Genomic DNA, 20,215 nt, shown 5'->3' with positions numbered 1-20,215 from the left:
AGGAAAACCTGAGTTTAAATTTAGCCTTAGACACTAGACACTTACTAGCTGTGTGACCCTGGGCAATTCCCTTAATCCTGACTGCCTCACATCCAGGGTCATCTCCAGTCATCCTGTTTTATATCTGGCCACTGAACCTAGATGACTGAAGGAGAAAGTCAAGTTTTTGATTTAGTACAAATCTCTCAGTCAAATACAGTTCCCTTACATGTGTCATGTGTATGGCATAGCATTATCGCCCTGATGTGATGGTCTTCTTCAAAAATGAAAAACAAATAACAACAACTGTATGACCCTAGGCAGGTTACCTAACCTTGCTTGCATCAGTTTCCTTATCTATAAAATGAACCACAATATCTTTACCAACAAAACCCTAAATGGGGTCACAAAGAGTCTTACATAATTGAAAAATGACTAAACAAAAAAAAGCTGAAGAAATGTGAACAATTGCTGAATAGTGACTTCACACTATAGGTATGAAAACCAGAGAGAGACTCATTTTTATAAATTACAGCAAACTAAAGTGCTGCACATATGCAAACTGCAGCTATTACAGTGACTTATCATTGTGCTAAGTTTGCTTTTTAATAGTAGCAGTAGTGTGATTCATGCATGTTCTGGATCTCTAATAAGGATTAACAGTGGAAGGAAATACTCAGGGAATGGATAGAAATTACCATCTGTAAAATGGTAGCAATGCAACAACTTTTTTAACTCAATAGATATGGATTTACTCTTCCTGTCCTCAAGGAGTTTAGGATCTAATTGTAAGACAAACATTTGTTTTCTGAAGGACATTTTTATTCTCTAATGGCATAAATTATAGGACTTTATAACTTCAATTTGAGATTACAGATGTACAAATGGAAGGAAACGCAAAAGCCAACTCATCTCATTTTTCAGATCGGGAAGGTAAGTCCCAAAGAAATTAAATGTTTTGAAGGTGCTGATAGTCAATGGGAAAGGCTGAATTTTAACTCAGTCTCTCTGACCAGCACCTTTTGCACTGTGCCTGTAAGTCCCATGGTTGAGGAAGAGAAGTAGGAAAAAGAAGAGAAAAGATGATGGTTTCCTTCTTTCCTCCTCCTCATTCTCTCTAGTGAAAATAAAGCAGAAGGGCAGCTAGGTGGCGAAGTGGATAAAGCACCATCCCTGGAGTCAGGAGTACCTACCTGGGTTCAAATCTGGTCTCAGACACTTAATGATTACCTAGCTGTGTGGCCTTGGGCAAGCCACTTAACCCCATTTGCCTTACAAAAACCTAAAAAATAAAATAAAATAAAGCAGAGAAGAAACCATACTTGGTTAAATAATTTCCACCTTCTCACAAAAGTGGAAGAAAATCAAAATATCTAAACAGATGCCAGAATCATTTTTCTTTCATTTCACCTACTTATTTTTTGCTAATTGCAAAATACAGAATGCATTTTTTCCTGTTAATGAAATTTAATGTCAAAAAGAAATTTGAGAATTCATAAAATATTGGTGGGAATAGCCTAAGAACATTATTGAGTAAGGCAATAGGCATGGAAATATTAGTATTGGGTTTTTTTAACACATGCTTGTGATTTTATTGGTATAGGGAATGCATAGTAGCATATGCCATACTCCCTTTATCAATGCAGAATGGCAATTCTTTTGCAAAAGTCTTAGAGATTCCTGACTTGCTCACAATCACCTAGATGGTTTAAATCAGAGATCTGTGTCTTCCTAACTCTAGGAAATCAATATACCATATTGCTGTCATTACTATCAACAGCATCATTAATCAAATGAGAGGTAGTAGGGAGTGAGGAAACAAGGAAACTAGTCATATGATCAAGCTAAGTTACAGAATCACAGCATCTCACCATTGGAAAGAACCTCAGAAGTCATATACTTCAACCATATACCTCACAACATAATCCCCTCTAAAATAATCCCAGAGGTATATCAAGAAAAAAATATGTGGATGTGTGCAATTATTTTGTCTGCTTGAATTTCAATTCTCCTTCCACTAGATGACATTTAATTTCTCTGAGTCTTAGTTTCCTTACCTGTAAAATGAGGATAATAATAATATACTGCCTACCTCATGTAGTGTCTGTGAGTAAAGAGTTCTGTAAATCAAACATTGTTATATAAATGTGTTTATATATATTTATGTTAAACTTTCTCAAACTATGTAATCATTTTTGAGAAATAATTTATGGCAATCTCTGTGGTTTCATCTAAATTCCTCACTTGTCTTGTGACTAATAAAACTGCTACTTCTATTAGGCAGACACTATAACTTGATCTTCAATGTGATTTGGGAGGAAAATACAGCACCATCTACTTAATTTCTTGCTCATTTCTTCATTAGGCTAATTGATTCTTTCACAGAAAATAAACACTGGATTAAGTACATATTTTTTAAACAAATGCAGAACTTGGTTTTGTTTCTTGTTTGACATTTTGTTCACAGAAGAGATAATTAACAGTCCCTTGCTTTCTAATTTGTTTGGAACTAGCTGAGAGTTAGGCATTCAGTTCCATAGACTTCTAGAAGTATCTTCTAAGATGAAAGCTAGCTTCTGGAACCTGACTTTACAACAATTAAAAGGATCTGGGAAACAAGAATGTGAATGTGTTTCCAAGTTATAAAAGTATTTTCCAGAAATATAATGTATTCTAGGAATGTAACTATTAACTATTTTAAGGAGAGACTAAAACACAACTCTCAAACTATTCACCAGCACTTATTAAGCACCTAATAAATGCTAGTCAGTGAGGAGGAGCCAAGATGGTGACAAGAGAGGATCATCTCTTAGGCACTCTTTCTTAAAACTTATAAGCTAAGGACTTTAACTACATTTTCCAGAGACAAAATCCACAGAGGAACACAGTGAGGCAGTTCTCCAACCCAAAGTAACCTGGAAAAGAGTGGAAAGGCTCCACTCCACAGGGTTGGAGGGGTGGCCCACAAAAAGGGTGGCCCACAGAGCGAGGAACTTCAGCTTTCAGAAGGCAGCCCCAGGGCACTGGGAGCTACAGCTCACAGCAGCCAGGGAGTTTCCTGACTTACACCCAAGGGAGCACCAAGCACAACTTGGGGGAACAACGGGGAACCTCTGCCAGAGCAAGAACGTGAAGCCCAGCCCTCAGGGCACACAGCGAGCAGCATGGTCATGGCAGCCCAAATACAGGAACAAGAAGGAGAAGCTGGTAAGCAGGAGCCCCAGGGCATGAGCATGCTGAGCCTAAGGAGGGAACAGAGAGAGAGAGAGACTGCCCAGCTCTGTCCTCTGTCCCCACAACAGGACTCTGGGGTTCTGACCACATTCAGATCTTGATCGCAGTCTAGGCCCCCCATAGAACAGCAGCACCCCCCCCACCTCAGCCCCGTGGCAAAGGGGTGTGCTTATGGTCATTCACAGACCAGGAGAGAAGACAGAACCTCACACACTCAAAAGCTCAGGAAGCAACCCAAAACCAGTCACAGTCTGGGGAAATGAATAAGCAGAGAAAAAAGAGGAACACCATTGAGAAATACTTCACCTGTGATCCCAATAAGGATCAAAACACTCAATCTGAAGATGAAGCACAAGCTCCTACATCTAAAGACTACAAGAAAAACAGAAACTGGGCTCAGGTTATGATAGAGCTTAAAAAAGACTTTTAAAATCAAGTGAGGGAGATAGAAGAAAAATTGGGAAAAGAAATGATAGAGATGCAGGAAAAACATGAAAATGAAGTCAGCAGCTTAGTCAAGGAGATCCAAAAAAAAAAATTCTGAAGAAAATAACGTGCTAAAAACCAGTATAATTCAAATGGATAAAAGAGTTCAAAAAGATATTGAGAAGAATGCTTTAAAAAGCAGAATTGGCCAGATGGAAAAGGAGATAAGAAAGCTCTCTGAGGAAAACAAATCCTTCTGACAAAAAAATAGAACTGAGGGAGATTGCTGATTTTACGAGAAATCAGGACACAATACTTCAAAACCAAAAGAATGAAAAATTAGAAGAAAATGTGAAACATCTCAGTGAAAAAAAAAACTGATGTAGAAAACAGATTTAGGAAAGATAATTTAAAAATTATTGGAATACCTGAAAGTCATGATAAGAAAAAGAGCCTTGACATCATTTTCAAAGAATCACTACAGGAAAATTGCCCTGATATCTTAGAAACAGACGGCAAAATAGAAATGGAGAGAATCCATCCATCTCCCCAAGAAAGAGATCCAAAATAAACAACCCCCAGGAATATTATAGCCAAGTTCCAGAACTCCAAAGTTAAAGAGAAAATATTACAAGCAGCCAGAAGGACACAGTTTAAATGTCATGGAGCTGCAGTCAGGATCTCACAGGACTTAGCAGCAACTACATTAAAAGCTGCTAGGCCTTGGAATATATTACTCCAGAAGGCAAAAGAGCTTAGAATGCAACCAAGAATCAACTACCCAGCAAAATGGAACTTCCTCTTCCAGGGAAAAAGATGGACTTTCAATGAACCAGAGGAATTTCAAATGTTCCTGCTGGAATGGCCAGAGCTGAACAGAAGGTTTGACCTTCAAGTACAGGGCTCAGGTGAAGCATAGAGAGTGGAGAAGAAGGGGAAAATATGAGAGACTTAATGATGATGAATTACATGTGTTCCTGTCTAGAAAAATGATACTGATAATACTCAAATGAACCTTCTCATTTAACAGAGCAGGTAGGAGGAGCTTTTATAGATGAAGCACAGGAGAGAGCTGAGTTTGGAGATGTAATGTGGTGTAAAAATGGAGTCAATAGATAAAAGGGAAATGTAATGGGAGAAAGAAAAAGGAGAGGAGAAATAGGCTAAGATATTTCATATAATAAGATTTTTCTTGATTACAATGAGCTATCACAATGATATGGAAGGGGGAGAAGGCAAGGGGGAATGAGGGAATCTTTGCTCTCATCAGAGGTGGCTAGGAGAGGAAATGGCATATATACTCAATGAGGTATAGACATCTGGAGTAAGAAGGAGGGGAGGTGACAGGGGGAAGGGGGGGATGTGAGTGATGGAGGAAAGGATGGACCATGGGGGAGAATTTTCGATATAAAACATCTTCTTTTTTACTTCTTGCAAGGGGATGGGATTGGATGGCCTGTCCGGGACCACAGGGTCAGGTCATGATGACAATATACAACTAAAAAGAACATCAGATAGAAGATACAGAATTCTTTTGAGAAGTACAGAATACTTTATAAATATTAACTACTCTTTTATTAGAAAGTTATGCCATTAATTAAATTGCCTGCAATCTACTTTCTCATTAGGCATCTAGAACAATGTTCCCATGGTCAGAGAGAGGTATATGAGAACTTGTTCACACACACACACACACACACATACATACACACACACACACACACATACACACACACATATGTCTTGTTTATTATAATCAAATGCAGAAACCATTAATACTATGGAGTTGGAGCTAAACAATTTAAAAATAATATCTCAAATCAAATTCTGCAGGATAATAGTCAACTAAAGGTCAGAGTGAAACATTTTTTCAGCCTAGGACAACTTTGGAAGGCAACAGGAAAGTTCCGGGGCAGTGGGGGTTGGGGTGGGGGAGATACTAGCGGACCTACAACAGCAACACCAGCTAGAGCCTTAGAGGAGACTGCCCCAGAAGAAAAAGTAGATTCAGGAGTTCTCAGTTCATATATGGTAAGAAGGTCAAATAGCTGATCAGATAGAAATTTCAGGGGATCATTTTCTGGCTCTGGGTTCAAGGCTTGATGTTGTTTGATGCCCATACACAATTCTTGATCACAGTATCCAGGATATAGAGGAATTCTTGTAGACAATGACAAGAAAACAGAGGCCCTCTTCTCAGTCTCAAAGCAACGGGGAGTACTACCATTTTTAGCTATAGGACCAGGGTGGCTAGGTGGTGCAGTGGGGGTGGCTAGGTGTCGCAGTGGATGAAGCACTAGCCCTGGAGTCAGAAGTACCTGGGTTCAAATCTGGTCTCAGACACTTAATAATTACCTAGCTGTGTGGCCTTGGGCAAGTCACTTAACTCCATTTGTCTTGCAAAAACCTAACCCCCCCCAAAAAAAAAGCTATAGGACAATAGGAGATGTGGTTACAATCTTAGAGGAGCAGTAATATTTGAAGCAGAATAGGGAATAATGGCCCTTCTTGAATAAAGACAGAGCACAGATCAGGAGTACAATGACTACACATCTCCCTGAATTATACTACCTGGGAATCACACAATGTTTGCAGACTCAACTAACTCTGGAAGCAGCAGAATGAAAAAGTCTGAAATTTGTGACAAGACTTCCCCATCTATAGTTTCAAAATGAAGAAATAGACTGGGAAAATAAGAAAACAAGAAAAAAAAATTTAACCATAAAAAGATATTATGCTGCAGGATAGACATAGATATAAACTCAAACGAAGACAATATTGTGAAAATAATTAAACCAAAACCTCAAAGAAAAAAAAATCTTATAGGAAACAAGCCCAACAAAAATTCTTGGAATTTTTAAAGAAAGATAAAAATGCTGGAGAAAAGTATTAAAAAAAGAAATGAGAGTGATGCAAGAAAATTATGAAAAAAAATTAATTTAGTTAATTAAAGAGGTACCAAAATGCTGAAGACAGTAACACCTTAAAATAAAAGAATTAACCTATTGGCAAAAAAAAGGCCTAAAAATTCACTAAAGACTAGAACTCTTCAAAAACCAAAAATGGCTGAAATGAAAAATAAAATAGTATAAAAGCTTATTTATAAAAATAATTCCTTTAAAATTAAAATTGGACCAGTGGAAACCAGTAATTGCAAGAAACAAAAGGAAACAATAAAACCATATCAAAAAGAATTAAAAACATTGAAGAAAAGCTGAGATATCTCATTGAAAAAGAATAACTAATGTGGTGGCTAGGTGGTGCAGTGGATAGAGCACCAGTCCTGGAGTCAGAAGAACCTGAGTTCAAATCTGACCTTAGACACTTAATAATTACCTAGTTGTGTGACCTTGGACAAGTCACTTAACCCCATTGCCCTGTTAAAAAAAAAGAAAAGAATTACTGGAGTAGGGGCAGCTGAATAGAGTGAATAGAGCACCAGCCCTGGAGTCAGGAGGAAATGAGTTCAAATGCGGCTTCATACACTTAATAATTATCTAGCTTGAGTAAGCAAATCATTTAATGCCATTGTCTTGCAAAAACCAAATTAAAAGAAAAAGAAGGACAGACATAGGCATCATATTTCAAGAAATTATCCAGAAAACTATCCCATCATCTTAGGTCCAGAAAGAAAAATAGAAATTGAAAAAAATCCACTGATCACCCCCTGAAAAAAAAATCTCAAAATGAAAATTGCTAGGAATATTATAAGGCAAAACCCAGAGCTCCCAGATCAAGGAGAAAACATTGCAAGTATCTAGAAACATACAATTCCTTATCATGGACTCACAGGTTCACACAAGATTTATCAGCTTCCACATTAGAGGAGCAGAGGATTTGGAATATGATATTCCAGAAGGCAATGGAGCTAATATGAAATGGAGCTAATATGAAAATTAGGGGGCGGCTAGGTGGTGCAGTGGATAAAGCACCGGCCCTGGAGTCAGGAGTACCTGGGTTCAAATCCGATCTCAAACACTTAACAATTACCCAGCTGTGTGACCTTGGGCAAGCTGCTTAACCCCATTTGCCTTGCAAAAAAAAAAAAATTAGGTAGATCCCACCCATCAAAACAATATAATTCTTAATGGGGGAAGTGTTAGGCAGGATGGTCATTTAATGAAATGCAGAGGCAAATAGAAAATCTGACATTGAAACACAAAACTCAAAAGAAGCATAAGGGAAATCATAAAGGACTCAGTAAGGTTAAACTGTTGACATTTTTATAGTATGATACATGTAACTTCTAAGAACTTTGTTGTTTTTAGGGGAATAAGAAGAATTCTATGTACACAATCCATTCCCTCCTAACCTCCTTGCAAAAACCTTATTTCAGGCCTTCTTTACCTCTTATTTGAACTTTTGCAATAGCTTACTAACAAATAATCTTCCAGATTTATTGTGTCCCCTTCTTAAATCCATCCTCCTCATAGATGCCAAGGTGATAGCCTTGTCTGACCCCAGGTCTTCTAGACTCCTTTTACAAGCTGGCTCCTGCCCACCTTTCCATGCTTACTTATGTCAACTCTAATTCACATGCTCTTTAATCCAAACTATTGAAGTTTCCTTAGATAGAGGAATACATTTCCTACATCCAGTCATACATCTTCAAATAGGGCCAAAGTGGTTTGTTTTACTTGATTGTTCTTATTTGTTATAAATAAGGAAAGGCAAAAAGGTTATTTAATGGGGGAATCATGTTTGTCACTAGAAGGCACTTAAAACAAAAGTTTACAGTGTGTCAGAAACACAGATTTATTTTTATTAACGAATGTACCCCCGATTTGCATAGACTATTCCCTATAGAAGAATGTGGAATAATCATTAGAAAAGGACTTAAGGTTATCTTTTAGAATTTCAAAATCACCTGGCACCAAGTCATGCTAAATCATTATCAGAGAAGAAACGAATTCTAAGCCCACAAGAAGCTTAACATTTGCTCCCTAGTTAAGTTATATTTCTAAGTGACAGCTCAACTATGTTGATGTCAACTAGATCTATTAGGTGTTGAATCTTTCCAAATCTTAGGACAGGAAATTTAATCAGAAAAATTTTAAAGATAATCAGTCATTATACGTATGTGATATTCCAATACAAATATCATTACTTTATGAACATTTTGATTCCTTATGTTTCTAACACAATTCTTTGCCACATTTTTTTAAGATTTTGCAAGGCAAATGGAGTTGTGGCATGCCCAAGGCCACACAGCTGGGTAATTATTAAGTGTCTGAATCCAGATTTGAACCCAGGTACCCCTGACTCCAGGGCCAGTGCTTAACCACTGCGCCACCTAGCCACCCCTTGTTTTGTTTTTTTAATTTTATTTTGTTCTCAATATAAAAGAGCCCCTGAGACGACCATGAAGATTTTTTGCAAAGAAGACAACATAGTATGACTCATTTTAGAAACCCAAGTTATGGACCTAGGATGGTTTCTTAGAGAGTGGTTATTTTAAATGGAAGCAATATGACTATACAAGGCCTATAGCAGCAACTATGGGGGATTGGGGAATATAAATGAGAATATCTTTCAAAACTATTTTAATATGCATTATGAAGCTTGAGAACCTGTTAAGGGAGTTGTAGAAAATAGTCTTTGTGATAGGGATTCTTAATATATGTGTTTGTGCCTTTGTATGTATTTGTGTGTGAGATGGATCCTTTTTGCAGTTTGGTGAATCATGTGATCCCTTTTCAGAATAATATAATTATATGCATAAAATAAAGTACATAGTTTTCAAAAAAGAGAACCAATTACATCAAGATACAATTATGAAAATTGAAAAGATTAATGGTTTAGAAACCTTTGAAATCTTTTAAATTTTTTCAAGAATTCTTTTCATCTATAGACTCAGACTCAGAGATTGCTAGGTCTGTGAGTTACCTTGAGATTCATCCAGTTTATACCTGCCAATTTATAGGTGATGAAGTTAACTGGCCTACCAAGATCATATTGCTTATTGGCTTATAATTTCTACAGTTTTGTATAAGAGGAGACAATTTGAGACATATTTTTAATCATGAATAGACTAGGATAAAGGTTGAAATAGGGAGGAACACTTTGAATATAGTTCTGTCACATTAATCACATTGAGACTGAGAAACAAACAAGAAATCAATGTTATTAATTATGGTTCTCAATACATAAGCCAAGTATGTGTTTTTCACCCAAAAGTTGCATTTTCTCCCCTTCTATATTTATATTCATTACTTCTAAAGAGACAATGAAAGTTACTTTGCCTCTTGAACTAGATATTAATATCCTTGCAGCTTACTTTAGGTAAGTTTATCCCCATATTGTTGATAGAGACCTTGGATCAATCTCTGTTTTGTGTGCTGGGGATACTATGAACAAAGAATGGCACAGCCTTCACTCACAAGGCTTTCAAGTCATAATGGGGGAGACAAAAAAAGACATCAATAAACTATAAATTGAATGCTATGGAATATAATTGTTCTATAAGAAACCATAAATACTTGGACTCTAGAAAAGCATGGAATGACTTTGGGATCTGATGCTGAGCTAAGGGAGTAGAACCAAGAGAACAATGTGCACATTAACAAGAATCTTGTTGCCAATGGAAGCTCTTCTCAGCAGTTCAGAGAGCTAGGACAACTGTATTAGACCTACTATGGACTATGTTATCCCCATCCAGAGGAAGAAAATCAAAACAAAACACACACACACACACACACACACACACACACACACACACACACACAGACACACAAATTACCCTTCAGAATCTGATGAACACTCTCTTTCCCTTAATCCTAATTCCTCATACTAAAAATAACTAATCTGTAAACATATTTATCAAAAATATGTATGTACAATTCTAACCTAACTTTTCCACTGAGGGGAGGGGTCTGGGAAGGGAGGGTAGAAGGAAATTTTATAACTTAAAAATATACATGTGCATATAGATGAAAATAAATAAATGAATTTTAAAAATAAAGAAAGAAAAAATAAAATAAACTATAAATAGAAAGAGAATAAATACCAAGTAGTTAAAAAAAGAGTGAATTTGAGAGTGGGGAACTAAATACTGAAAAGGATCAGAAAAACCTTTATGTATGGTTTGGATTTTTCACCTCAAGTTCTTGAATTTATCTCAAAAGGTCTTGCCTTGGTTTATGACCTTGGAAAGCAAAAAAAAAAATTACATTTTTCCTTTCCCTAACCTTAACTGCAACTTAGCATTTCCTTTTGTTGTTGCACATTTATATACAAATATACATACATACATACATGAATGCATGCACATACATTCTGTGAAGTCCATCATATATGAAAAGGGTAAAAGCTCCTGCTGTCAAAGGTTGTGCTTGAGTTGCAAGACAACCAAAAAGTAGGAAGTAAAGGAAATTGCTGATGCAGTAGAATGATAGACCTGAAAAGAAAAAATAGAAATCATAAAATGATGGTTGTCCAGCACTACTTGGACCATCTTTTCTCTTTATAACAACAATAACAACAGCCACTGCAGGAACAACAGCAATACATTTATAAATCTCTTTAAAGCTCACACAGTACTTTTCCCCTCAATAAACCTGTCAGGTGTTCTTTTATATCTAATCCTTTTGATAAAATTTCCATCTCTTTCTCTCCTTTTGTAATGTTCAACAAAATAAACTAATTAGGTCTGGGTTTGCCCAGCAGGGAGTTATAAGCTTAATTTGCTCCCTCTTTCACTGAAAATTTCTGTATTCTATAAGTAAACCTTAACAGAATGCCTTGGTTAAACTCCATCATCTATCTTATAAGAAAATGCCAGTTCTGCCTTGCATGCCCTTAGCTCTGTCCTGCCCTATGACTTTCAGAAATTATATTTGACTTTACCTTAATTTAGCTTAATAAAAGCTTTCTGGTGTCATAGTTCTGTGTCCGGAAAGGAAATTTGTTTTATTGTGTTTTAAGAACATAACATCATAGGACCATTGATTTAAACTGTAAAGGATCTCAGAAAACATCAAATACAACCTCTAATTTTATAGATGAAGAAACTGAGACCCAGAAAGCTTGTATCTTCCTGACAGCCATCCAGTTAGCAGTTCTATTTTCCATTCTTCTCAACATGTTTCCAGTTATAACTTTCTAACTAAAAAATTGATTTAAATAAGCCAACATCCAAACAATCTATATTATATGAGAAAAGTAAACATCCATATGTTAAGCTTGTAAATTTTTGCTTCTTTGCCATAATTTCTTCACTACCCAGTGTTTTAAAAGTTAAAGGCATCTTTCACTCAATTTGAGTTTTCATTTGAGACTAAAATGTTGCATGGATACATGCCACTTTAAGTGATAGGGTCAGAGCCTGTTATGATTGCTTTTCATTTGGTATTTTAGTGCTGGGGATGGGGGGGGTAGAGCATAATGCGAATAGTTCTTCAAAAGTCAAAAACCAGACAACTGACCCTGAAGGTCTGAGATGCAGAAAACCAAAGATGGAAATTAAAGGTTATGCTCCCTCTAAGACCTAGAAAGTAGACAGGAAGTTTAACTTTAATTTAAAATATTAAAAAGAAATTCATAATAAAAACACTAAAACTCAATGTTTCAAATAAGCTATAGCAACCCAAATTATAAAACATTAATAACAATTTTCTAATCAAACAGATAATTAAGATCTCGGTGCATTGCATTACAAACTCCAAATCTGCAGATCAATAGTGCAATATTGCCTCAGTAAATCACTTCATACATGATCTCATCAATTTAGATACTCCCTCTGTTAGTCCCCATTAAAACCTCTCTGTGCCTTGTTATCTTGTGTTACAAAACAAGTTTTCTGTTTGGTTTCCTACTTTTCTTGCCTCTTAATACATTAATCTTCACATAATCACACACACACACACACACACAATTTGCAACCAAGTGATAAAGGATTTCTAGTTGGTATTCACAAGACATGCCATCTCTGGACTCAGATTTTTTCACTGATTGTCTCCAATTCCTGAAACTCTCTCTAGCCTAATCTCTGGCCCTTAGCTTCCCTGAATTCCTTCAAGTCCTGATTTCTCTAAGAAACCTTTCCTATTTCTCCTTAACTTTACTGCCTTTCCTCTTATATTACCCCCCCATTTGTTCTGTTTACATCTTGTATGATCATAATTGTTTGTATGTCATCTTCCCCAAAAGACTGTGAACTCTTCAAGAGCATTAACTATTTGATTTTTTAACCTTATTTATATCCTCAGCTCTTAATATTGTACATCGTTGCTTATTAAAAATAGTCTAGTAGGAACCCACATAATTACAAAAGTTAAAAATAATCATTACAGTCTTTTTGCTTATAAGAAACTACAAGTGACCAGAAGTACTTGTTTGAAACTGTTCTAATGCTATTATAAGAGCAATTGCTAATTTTGGAATTTGATCTTAAACATAGTTATGGTTGTGATTGGTGATGGTGTTGTTATTGTATTTCAATTGTGTTTAAGCAAATGTAGGAGGATTGGAGATTTCTTCAGCATACTGTAAAGGAATTCTGGTTATAAGACCTAAGAAATTTCTTGAGGAAAAGAACAAACAATAAATGATCTGTCCAGAGTCACATGGTTAATAAGTATCAAAATCAGGATTTGAATTTGGTTCAAAGAAATGCAAGGCAAACACTGTCAACTAGGGTATGCTGCCTCTGCTGTACAAATAGATATATAACTTTGATTGTTTTCTTCATAATGAATCCTGCTAAAGAAATCAATTTTTATTTGAATTTTATGAAGTATCTTAAAGAAAAATCATTACACAAATAAAAGCTAATGCTGCATTTTCACAACAGAAATCAGAAAACAAATATATTCCTTTTATCTGAATCACTAGCACATAAATTCACATGCATTTGTGTTTTAGCTAAATTGATTTGAATTTATATACTTTTAAATGGTTTTCTTAATAAAAAAAAAAACAAAATAAACTCCTTACGTTTTTAACACCTTTCAGACAATTAAAAAGAAGAATTAAAATTTGCTATCATGTTTACTCACATGCCTTCCTTAGGCTTAATTTATTTTCCACTACATTAACTATCACATTTATTCTAAATCACTCCAGTGATCTAAGCAAACAAAACAAACATGATCAATGGAAGTAACAAATTTGTTGTTTTTAATCTCCTATTGCTTCTTTGTTGTTCTAAATCCTATTTTAAATGATTCCTCAAGAGTCTTCCAATGAAGAGTTGTTTTTCTTGTTGAAAAATCAACCTTGGGCAGCTAGGTGGCACAGTGGATAGAGCACTGGCCCTGGAATCAGGAGTACCTGAGTTCAAATTTGGCCTTAGACACTTAATAATTACCTAGCTGTGTGGCCTTGGGCAAGCCACTTAACCCCATTTGCCTTGCAAAATCTTAAAAACAAAACAAACCAAAAAAAAAAAAACCCTTAAGTTTTCAGAGCCTATGCCAGTCAAACACAAAGTCTTATTGAATCTTAGAAGATGAAGAGCTTTTGATTGTGATCCACCAAACAGATTGAGACAATCCCCAGAAAACTGGTCATGAGGCAGTGATTTCTTTTTTAATTTATTAATTTATTTAACTATTTTCTTCCATTTATACATTCATATTTTCAAGTTACAAAATTTCCCTCCACCATCCCTTCCCACACCCCTCCCCACAGCAAGAAACAGGTTAGAATTTTATATACATATTTTGTTAAACATATTTGCAAACTAGTAATTGTTGTTATAAGGAATTAGAATTAAGGGAAAGAGAAATATATGAGATAATTTTTATAAAGTGTTCATCAGATTCAAAAGGATTGTTTTTTTCCCATGTGTTTTATGTTTTGTTTTGTTTTTTCTTCCTCTGGTTGGGGAAAATATACTCTATAACCAGTCAAATACAGTTGTCCTAGCTAGCTCTCTGGACTGTCCAGAAGAGTTGCTTCCATCAAGGTTGTTCATCTCATAATATTCTTGATGTGTACATTGTTCTCTTGGCTCTACTCTTTTCACTCAGCATCAGATCCCATAAGTTATCTGATCATTTATGGTTTCTTATAAAATAATAATATTCCATAGTATTTATACACCACAACTTTTTTAGCCAATCCCCACTTGATGAGAATCTCTTCTATTTCCAGTTCTTTGCCTCTACAAAAAGAGCTGCTATAAATATTTCAGAACATACAGAATTTTTCCCATTTTTTACAAGTTCTTCTGGATATAATCCTAGAATTGGAATTTCTGGATCAAAGGGTTTTATTGCTCTTTGGGCATAGTTCCATATTGCTCTCCAGAAGCCTCCCACAACCTCTCCAGCATTGATCATCTTCCCTTTTTGTTGTCTGGACTAGTATGATTTGGAGCATTTTTTCATATGATTATCTATAACTTCAGTTTCTTCATTTGAAAACTATCTGTTCATATCTTTTGACCATTTATCAATTGGGAAGGTAGTTATTTCTTAACATCTGATGACCCATATCTTCTGACTGATGTATTAGAATGCAAATGTGAATATGGCATTTTTATACCAGTATTATACGAAGCAGTTTTTAAAATGATATTTCTATTTCTGCAGCAAATCTGGCAAAAAATTATAGAAGAAGGTCTCTTCCCTCATCCTTCTTTAGGAGGCAAAGAATCATGGACTTTTTAGGAATTCTAGAAATATTAATTGCTGGTTTTATTTTTGCGAGATCTTTGACCAACATCAGACAACTGTTATAAGCTTAAATAAATTTAACATTTTTCATATTGAACTTCTCACCAGACTTGAACTGAATGTATAGTTTGCCTCATGTTAATAGATTCTTATGTTTTAATATGTAATTATATAAATATGTGAATTTGTTTAGCCATTTTATTTTATTGTATTTGGTTTTTGCGAGGCGATGGAGTTAAATGTCTTGCCCAAGGTTACACAGCAAAGTGGCCATTAAGTGAATGTTTGAAGTTGGATTTAACCCAGGTCCTCCTGACACCAGGGCTGGTGTTCTATCCACTGCAACACCTAGCTGCCCCTGTTTGGCTATTTTAGCAGTGTGGTTAGCCCTTATCCATTCTACTTATTTATTGTTTTTTGATATCACAAAAGTATGGCAATGAATATTTGGTTACATTTTACACTTTAATTTCTTTCATTGGCAAACTTAGGGTGTAATTGGCTATATTTTCTTAGAATTCTCCAAATGACCTTACAAAAACAAGCCACCATGGAAGTAATAACATCTTCTGTACCTACATCTTTTGTCACTGATGAATAGAGAAACTTAAATAGAACTTAAGAAGACACCACAAATGGGGCAATTAGGTGGAACAGTGAATAGAGCACCAGCCCTGGTGTCAGGAGCAGCTGAGTTCAAATCCAGACTCAGACACTTGATACTTACTCTGTGACCTTGGGCAAGTCATTTAACCTCATTGCCTTCCAACAAAAGATATTACAAATGAGCTCTTAAGTAGAAATTTGATAGCACAAATACGGAAAGTTAGGTCACAAATTGAAAGCCAGTTATAATTGAAAATAAAATCTTTACAGGCCAAAATATACAGAATGACATGATAAGATGAAATTTAGTAAAGATAAATGTAAATTGTTTTATTAGAACTTCAGAAAATCAACTTCACACATATGAGTTTAAAGAGATGTGATCAGCAGGCCATTTGCATGTAAAAGATTTGTACCAAAATTTCAGTATGCTCTAATAGCATGATGACATTCAAAAGAACCAATTATGAATTGGTGATGTATTAAAAGAAATGTATTATCTAGAACTTAGAACATCCTTGTCCCCTTGTATACCACCCTGATCTGACTATATGTAGAGTATTGTGTTTCATTCTGAGTACCACAATTTAAGTGATAATTTAATAAATCTGAATGTTCAAGAGACCAAGTAGGATGGGAAGGTCTCAAGATCATGACACAGGAGTATCAGCTAAATAAACTGGGGTTTGGGGTGATTAGCCTAGAGAAAAGAAGAATAAAAGTGTCCTAAGAGCGTTCTTTAAACATACAAAGGACTGATGTGAAGTAGAATTTGTCCTTCTGGACCCCCAAAAAGAGAAACTAAGTACAAAACTTAGAAGATACAAATGAAGAAAATTTATGCTTAATATAAGGGGAAATTAGCTAATTGTTATAGCTTACAAAATTAGAATGGTCTTTCAAGAACTATTGAGTCCTCGCTCATTGAAAATCTTTAAGAAAGGGTTTAATGACAAATTGAGGAATATATTATAGACTTTATATGCTCCCAGTTATCTCAAATCAAAGTATTTAGTTATCTTGCTATTGATTGGACTAAATAATCTCTAAGGTCCCTTACAATGGGAAAATGACACATGCTATCATATGTAATCCAGTTGTAAGAAGTAAAAATAATGAAAGAATTGTAGATTCCTCAAACTATGCCTATTTAATTGCAGTAGATACTTTCAATATTATGAAATATTGAATTAACTGTATGTGAACACATAAACATACTGGTAACAGATATAGAGGAATATGTTCATAAATTATTATGGGGTTAAAGAAGAGGTCAAAATCAATATTAAGTTAGGAGAGAAGATAAAGATGAAAAGATACTGAATATAGTTATGACAAATCAAACCTGACTTAGGTTAAAAAAAAAAAGGAAAACAACAACAACCCAAAAAACTATTACCTGATTTTGGGGGAAGACAAAGCTGCAGATAGATTAGCAGGATATCTAAGAAGTCCAGATATTATGATCATTCATATGTAAAATTGCAGGAATGTTAATAGATATGTACAAAATAAGATAAAATTTTCAACATTTCTAAAAAATTGATTTTCAACATTAATCACAGCAGAGTTACTTCATTTAATTGCCCTAGCTCTATACCTAATGGAGGAAAGAAAATAGCACTTAAGAAAATTCATGTGAGAATGAGTAGATGCTGAAGTTGATGAAGTTTTATTAGCACTTAGTAACCAATTTAAGTAATTAATAATTTCAAAATATATTATAGGAAAAAAGATGAGAAAATATCATAAATGGTATGATTAATCAGGAAAATTGGAGAAAACATCAGCACTGATCAAGTCGTTTATTTTCTGTTTTCTATAGTGTTTTTACGAAGACAGTCTATACAAATATGAAATTCTTATGGAATTATGAAATTAAAAAGAAAGGCTTTCTCAAAGATATGATATTCCATTCAAGAACACACAGTATCATACAAGAATTTCCTAAAATCATAGAATGTTATTTTCACAGTGATCCAATTAGTTTTTCCACTAATTATCATTTGCTGATTACAAAACTGCATTTGTTACTAGAGCATAATAGATACTCTTTCAATCAGCTCACTAACCATTGGTAAATTATACAATGCTAAAACTAGGAGCGATTTTGCACATCATCTAGTCCAATTTTATTCATGGATAAATGGCGTTGGTATTTGAAATCAATTCTTTTGACTCCAGATCTAGTCACAGAAAATCTGAGCTTTAATTTAGGCATCTATAAAATTGACATGATGATACTTTTTTCTGTATCACAAATTTGTTTTGAAAAAAGTACTTGATTAAATAAAAACTAAAGTGAAATTATGATTGTGAACTCTTATTTTTCTGAAACACAGCTGGAATGCTTTTGAATTTTTAAATTAATTTCATTTGAAAGCAAGTCCTTATTTGAGATGTATTATTCAAGCAGAAAAAATTTTTAAAAAAATTAAAATTTGAATTCATTTATATTCTTTTGGCACTTTATGGGCCACAGTCATGAACCTACCCTTACTGCCTCTGTGACTTTTTTATATATTTCAAAATAGTAATTCTAAGATGAAACTTCGCCAAATTCAAATGTTTGAATGTATTTTCACCTTGATGTTTTGGGATTTTTTTTATATCCTGAGGAAGCATAAATGTGCTTTTTAATTAATATCCCAGCCATCAGCTCAATATTAGTTTGGAAAAACTATTCCAAATAAGTAGAAAATAGATTAATAATAATATATCAATAGACAACAAAGCAGAAGTAGCATGGCGTAATGGATAACAAACTGGATTTGAACTTAAGATGATATAGCTCAGACACATACTCAAATGCAACCCCAGACAAATCACCTAATTGCTTATGTTCATTATGCAACTTTCTTTAAGAATATAATTCAGACTTCTGGCTAAGATGCCAGAAAGATGACAAGCACTGTTCTAAGTCCTCCAGGTTCTGCCTCAAAAATAACATGAAAGAAACCTCATAAAAGAAATTCTACCAACAAAACCCAGAAAAAGAAGCTAGGAGAACACCTATCAACAAGGTCTGTCCCAGAGGACCCTGGGTAGACCAAGAGCGGAGACCAGAGGGCCAATGCAGGGACATCAAAGGGGCGGGGGAAGCCAGAAGACCAGCCTTAGCCACAGAGGATTGGTGAGTGGCGGGTTGGAGGACCAATTTTAGCCCCAGATTCTTTGGCCAAGGGAAGAGGAGGTCTGGTAAGCCCCATTCAATACAAGGGTGGGTGCCAATACAGAGAGTTGCAAAGCACACCTGAAAAACACTCAACCAGGCAAGAAAACTGAATTCCATACTTTTTGTGCTTCATTCTTCCCAGAAAAAAAACAGTAAGTGCCTCCTCACCCCCTCAGGCTCAGTTATGGGCAACAGAACTCACTCAGCTGAAAGGAAGATTAACTCCCTCACCCAGGCCCAACCCATAGTTCAAGATCAACTCGGACCTGGCTGCTGAGGGCATCAAACACTCCAGAGAAAGCAATCAGCATTCCCTACTGGCCAGTCCTTGGAATTAGTAAGCCAAATGAACAAAGCCTCTAGGATTATGAAAAAGCAAATCTCTGAAACAGCCCCTCCCCCAATACAAAATCTTAAGAAAATGAAGGAAGGCCAGCAAAAGGAGGACCCATGGAGAAACAGAAGAAATAGATTCAAAAACCAGAGAGACCTATAACTTCTTTTTTTTCCCCAGTACTATTTTTGCTTTTTTTGTTTTTAATTTTTAATTTACTTTTATTAAAGATATTATTTGAATTTTACAATTTACCTGCCAATCTTACTTCCCTCCCCCCAGCCCCCACACAGAAAGAAATCTGTAAATTTTTACTTTGTTTCCATGTTATACTTTGATCCCAATTGGGTGTGATGAGAGAGACATCATATCCTTAAAGAAGAGACAAGAAGTCTAAGAGGTAACAAGATCAGACAATAAGATAGCTGGATTTTTTTCTAAATGAAAGGGAATAGTCCTTGAACTTTGTTCAAACTCCACATCTCCTTATCTGGATACAGATGGCACTCTCCTTTGTAGATAGCCCAAAACTGTTCCTGATTGTTGCACTGATGAAATGAGCAAGTCCTTCAAGGTTGAACATCACTCCCATGTTGCTGTTAGGGTATACAGTGTTTTTCTGGGTCTGCTCATCTCACTCAGCATCAGTTCATGGAAATCCCTCCAGGCTACCCAGAAATCATGTCCCTCCTGGTTTCTAATAGAGCAATAGTGTTCAATGACATACATATACCACAGTTTGCTAAGCCATTCCCCAATTGAAGGACATTTACTTGATTTCCAATTCTTTGCCACCACAAACAGGGCTGCTATAAATATTTTTGTACAAGTGATGTTTTTACC

General features: G+C 35.3%; 1 protein-coding gene across 1 annotated transcript in view; it reads left to right on the top strand.

The window, feature by feature from the left end:
- Nucleotides 1-20,215, top strand: part of GABRG3 (gamma-aminobutyric acid type A receptor subunit gamma3) — an 885,739-nt gene that overhangs the window by 812,063 nt on the left and 53,461 nt on the right. The window lies entirely within an intron of this gene.

This window comes from Macrotis lagotis, chromosome 1 (assembly GCF_037893015.1).
Source record: "Macrotis lagotis isolate mMagLag1 chromosome 1, bilby.v1.9.chrom.fasta, whole genome shotgun sequence".
NCBI lineage: Eukaryota > Metazoa > Chordata > Mammalia > Peramelemorphia > Peramelidae > Macrotis > Macrotis lagotis.
This window is presented reverse-complemented; position numbering and strand designations above follow the sequence as displayed.